The sequence below is a fragment of the Neofelis nebulosa genome, chromosome 3 (genome assembly GCF_028018385.1).
Source record: "Neofelis nebulosa isolate mNeoNeb1 chromosome 3, mNeoNeb1.pri, whole genome shotgun sequence".
NCBI lineage: Eukaryota > Metazoa > Chordata > Mammalia > Carnivora > Felidae > Neofelis > Neofelis nebulosa.
In genome coordinates, this window is record NC_080784.1 from 29956610 (window position 1) to 29962376 (window position 5767).

Below are 5767 nucleotides of genomic sequence, written 5' to 3' on the forward strand. Positions count from 1 at the left end.
GTCGTAGTTAGCTCCTGTTTTCTTGGCATAATTGTTAACAGTTTTCTCTTTTACTCTCGAAAGTGTCCTAAAAGATCAATCCTGGCATTCTTCTTATAGCTGAACTGCTGGGTAAAATATATTGGATGTGGCAGACTATTGATTGGTTTGCAAAACAGTCATTTTCAACTGTCTTTTCTTTTATCATCTTCCATTAGAGAAGCCTAGTGACTTTTGTAGCCTTCTTACAGCTGGAATTGGTCATGTTACACAGCTTTGGCCAATGAGAGAGCTTTCTGGGAAAGTTCAAAAATCTATTGATAGTGACTTCTTCTCTTCATATTATGAGGGTGGACGTAATATCTGGAGTCACCTTTAAACTGAGTGAAAGGCCAAGAATATCTCAGAGACTCAAGCCCTAACAGTGTTGGCCCCACTGATCCTATACCAGCAGTCAGCTAATCTGAGAACAAATTAGAGCTCTATTTGTTTCAGTTTCTTTTAGTTGGATTTTGTTACTTGCAGCTAAAGTCATTCCCACTCTGCATCGTGCTTTCTTTTCTTTTTTTCACTTTAGATGAGTCAGTTGTGCTAAACCTGGGAATCATCCTCTTCTTGGCATGCATCTTACTGCCCTTTGGTGATGGCAAGTCAACCATTTGAATAGCTCTCATTCACGGGTACTAAATGCAAATGCCGAAACACAACAAGAATGTGTAGAGTGTAGATGCAAGAACTGGGGTGTGGGTGGGGTGGGCAACAAGTTGGTCTTCTTTCATCAGAGGCAGCTCTTACTTTGGAAATGTAACATTTATTTTCTGAGAACTCTAAGGACTCTGCATTTGGCAAGGACTGTTCATTTTTCATCTTCTCCACTAATGTCTTAAGGGAGGGAAAAGATAAATCTGAATGTCATCAGGATACATATGGAGCTGAGGGCCACAGTTACTAATTAAGTCCTCTCTGAAGACCCACTTGAATGTCTTGGCATAGGAGATAAACAGACTATCTAAAGATATCTTTTCCTAGCAGTCAAAAGACCCCAGATCACTTTGTGTTCACGAGGGTGGTAGAAGGGGGCTAAGATACTTATACAGTCCCTCCCACATAGTGATGGCTGGATGGCAAGGTCCTGGTTCTCTGATAATAACTACTTTAATGGGTTAGGTATTTTATTGCAGTGCAACTGAGGGAACAGAATTCCAATCAGAGCAAGCCCTGAAGCAATTTAAGTGTTGCAAACTAACCCCAAATAGAATTCACTTGAACCTTGCCAGAAATCAGAATGTCATTTTCTTAAAGCTTAAAGGGAGAGCAAAGTAATTTGGGAAACACACAATCCTTTGAAATGTTCTCTTTTGCCTTCCTGGGGTTTATATCTCCACTGACTCTAACAGGGTGGTAATTTCAAAAAATCTGTTTTATCCTATGTTTTTTTCTAAAGAGTTCCCTCCACCTCTTACTACCGTGAGAACCCCACAGGAAATTATCAGTGCTTTTCCTGAGTCTGGTTCTGCCTCTACCTGTCCCTGCCAAAATTAAGCCAAAATGATTCCAGAATCCATCTGTGAGAATAGATAAGAGTGTCTTTCCATTTACATCAGACAGCTGGATTCTGGCTTTGATGATTGGTCAGCAGAAGAGTCAAAATAGCAAAAACAGAACTCTGATTTTTGTCAACTTTTTATTATATATATATATATATATATGTATGTGTGTATATATATATACACACATATATGTATATATATGTATATATATATACATGTATATATATACACACATATATATACATATACATATATATATACATGTATATATATGTTTATATATATATGTATGTGTGTATATATATATAGACACATACATATACAAGATATATATATATATATACACACACATACGTATATATATATATATATATATATATATATATTTATGTTTATTTATTTATTTATTTATTTTACCTGAGGATAGATGGACAGGGAGAGAGAGAATTCTACATTTTTGGCAGGAAAAGTACTTTAATCTAGATACCTAGTTTATTTCCCTAGGGAAACAAGTTCACATCAGTAAATGGCCTATTTTTCCATGAAATTTGTGCTAAAAAAATGGATGTAAGTCTCTAAAAAATTTCAAATCTGGTCATGGAGGATGCAGCCTTTCTCTCTCAATCTATTTTTGACTAGCTTACTTTTCAGGAAAAGTTAACAATAACTGAATTTTAAAATTTGATTTACATGCCTACGCAGCGTATTCCTATGAGAGTCTGTCTTTCTGCTTGGTTAAAGTAGAATGAAACATTTATGATTTTGGATATTCTCTGTTTAGGCTAAGGGGATGGTGGTAGACTGCTCTGCATACATTGTAGACTGCTAGCCCATGAAGATTAAACATGAAATTCGTTGGGCAATATCTAGTTAAATGCCAGAATGGAGCAGGTCAATCATGAGGGTAAAATCACATCTTGTTTCAGATGTAGGTTCAATGGAGATGGGAAGTAAATTATTCCAGTTTTGCTCCAGGATAAAAACAAACATTTATTTCATTGATTTTTGTAGAGTAGAGGTGGTATTCCACAGTGTTTCCAGTTTTTACAGCAAATTTCTAACATTAGCTGCCTAGCTATAAAGTCTCTGGTTATTGGAATGTAATCTCTAGATGGCAGATGGAGTTCTATTAGGTTATCATTGTGACATCAATAAATAATGACACAATTTCCCAATAAAAAGGATCCATTTGGTAAAATTTCCATCAATGCTATATTCTTGCTCTCTGCAGACCTGAAAATTACCAGTTTGTTTATATTAAATCTGATTTGTATGATTGCAAGGAGGGTAGGCATCTTCCTCAAATTGTAGATAGAGGGACAAGGAATGTGAGTTGAAATAGAAACTAAATTCTTTTAGTATAGGTAGACACAATTAAATTTCCTATCAGCTTATCTCCCAATGTACTTGCCTTTATTTCTCTGTTATCTGAATTCCTAAAGGAAGTTAGGGTTAGGTAGAAGATATGTTGAGTTGCTTAATGATAATGAAAGATAAGACTTACTGGTGGATGGTAGAGGAAGAGGTCAAAAGATTCAAAGAAGTAGGAATGTGATAGTAGACTAAAAACCCCAACACCTGATAGTATTTTGCATGAGAGTCTGGAAGACACTTAGTTTTCCTAGGTGATAATGAATGTGCTCATGGGAGGGCTACCAGAATCACTGAGAAGCTTCAAAGCTCTGTAGAACAGGCTAATAGAAGATGCTGTTATAGAACTGAGCTCCTGATAGGAAAGGTGATGAAAATCTGAAACATTAGAATCTAGGTGGCAAGCAGTTTAACCACAAGTAGAAAGATACAGACAATTATCACAATAAGTGACAAAATCAGAATGGCAGCCAGAGGTCTCAATCTGCAGAGAGCTATGGACATGCTGAATGGGATACAGTATTCCTAGAGGCAAGAAAGATGGGCAGTCAATAAGGATACTAAATGTAAACAGTCAAACCAAGGACAGGTGATCAGGAATCTAAGGGCAATAGTCTAAACAAAAGTCATGATCCACTGCTTAGTTTTTGGATCTAGGCCAGTTCTCAGACTCCATATCCATTGATTGAAGGACAGGCCAGGGCCCTATGAGGAAGGACCCTGCAACACCATGCTACATTTAATCAGTAGTAATTCTCTACATTTTTCCTCAAATGGACGTAAAGACATTTACTAGGATATCTTGCATTGGAGAAAGGAGAATACCTGGGTTTTTGAGGATTGTTGTACCATTTCATTGGTATGTGGGGACCCAAAGTGCCACCATGATTCCTAGGGGGCAGTAAATGGAATCTTGGCTCAGGACTGGCTTACTGTGAGTCCACCTGGTCTATGGGCCTACAGTGGATGCTGTTTCTTTGATTCCCCAATATATAATTGGAAGGGACAGACTTGGCAGTTGGCAGAACACTCATATTGGTTCCTGAACCTGTGACGTGAGAGATCTCATAGAAAGGGAAGGCCAGTTCAAAGTCTCTAAATCTTGTCCTTCCTCCAAACTCTCTATCCTAGGCCCAGCTAGAAAATAAAAATAAATACCGTGTCCTGTGGGGAAGATTAATGCCATTTGTTTAAATACTTAGTGCAAGGGTGGTGGTCCCTCCCAAAGCCCCATTTAGTTCACTAGTGTGACCACTATAGAAACTATAGTTTTCATACTAAATGACAGTCACCTATTGCAAACAACCAACCGGTAGCCTCAATTGCAGCTGCTCTGCCTCTCTCTCTTCCTCCTTTCCTCCTTCTTTCTTTTTCTTTTCCTTCCTTCCCTTTTCTCTTTCTCTTTTTCTCTTTCTTTTTTCTTTTCTTTTTCTTTTTCTTCCCCCCCCATCCCTTTCTTTCTGCAGAATAACACATCCTCTGGCATGTAACAGGCAACCATTTATCTAGCATATGTATTATTTTCCAACCCTCTTCAAAAGGAGGCTGACAAGCAGTTTGCATTCCCATGAGACGGAGAATAGCATATATTTAGTTGGGATCTTCCCACAGGTCAATGTTCACTCTTCGACTTTCAGTCATGATGTAGTTTGAAGGAACCTGAATGATCTGGACATCTGTAGAACATCACATTCATCCACATACTGATGACATGGTAACTGAAGCAGATAAGAAGTGACAAGTACTTAAGACACATGTGTTCCAGAGGGTATGTGATGAACCTATGAAAATCCAGGGGCTCTCAGGGAAGTTTTTAGGGATCTGGAGTGTGGGGGGCATACTATCACATCTAATTCAAAATAAAACATATTATCTCACAGCTCCCACGAAGAAAGAAGCACAATGCTTGGTAAACCTCTCTGACTTCTGGAGACAGTACATACCATATTTAAGAATACTGCTACATTCCTTTTAATGAAGATCATAAGCTGACAGTTGTAAATCTAGGAGAAACTGCAGTATAGCAAGCTCCAAAGAAGAGATGTCATGTAGAATTCTAGGGCTCTAGAACAGTACTGTGTAATAGAACTTACTGTGACATCGAGATGTTCTATGCAATATGGTGGCTACTAGCCACATACACTACCAAGCACTTGAAGTGTGGCTAGTGTTATTTCATTGATCTTTCTGTCTGTCTGTCTCTCTTTTTAGTTAATTTAATTTTTAAATAATTTTTTGGGATTTTAAAATATTTTAAAATAAAATTTCAAAACAAGAGGAACAGACAATAGTAGTAGTTGCCTGGGGATGAGAGAAAGGGACTCAGGTGGGCATAGAGGAATATTTGGGGTGATGGAACTGTCCTGTATATTGATTGTTTACACCACCAACAGATTAGACATTAAAGGATGATTTTACTAGATGTAAATTATAACTCAATTTTTAAAAAAAGAGACAAGAGCCAAAAACTTATCCTATGTGGAAAAAAATAGTATTTAGTTTTCTCTCTTGAACACTGAAAACAATTACTATGGGCATAAACAAAGGAACAATAAAATGAGATTTTCTGTATATAAACATTTTTAAATGTTTTAAAGAAAAAATACGCTTAGGCAGAGGTAATACTTTTTTTGTATTTGATTTAATTAACATGTAATTTTTCTCTAGGAATAAAAATGTTAGAAACGCTTATTTCTAATTTTTTTTTTTTTTTATTTTTTATTTATTTATTTTTTTTTTTAATTTTTTTTTTTTCAACGTTTATTTATTTTTGGGACAGAGAGAGACAGAGCATGAACGGGGGAGGGGCAGAGAGAGAGGGAGACACAGAATCTGAAACAGGCTCCAGGCTCTGAGCCATCAGCCCA

The 5767-nt window shown here is 36.9% G+C and overlaps 1 long non-coding RNA gene across 1 annotated transcript; it reads right to left on the minus strand.

The window, feature by feature from the left end:
* Positions 1-4471: 4471 nt before the first annotated feature.
* LOC131506068 (uncharacterized) lies at positions 4472-4919 on the minus strand. The gene is made up of 2 exons (XR_009258712.1): positions 4844-4919; positions 4472-4618 (listed from the first exon to the last, which is right to left on the minus strand). It is a non-coding gene; the product is annotated as an uncharacterized LOC131506068 (long non-coding RNA).
* Between the last annotated feature and the right edge of the window lie 848 nt (positions 4920-5767).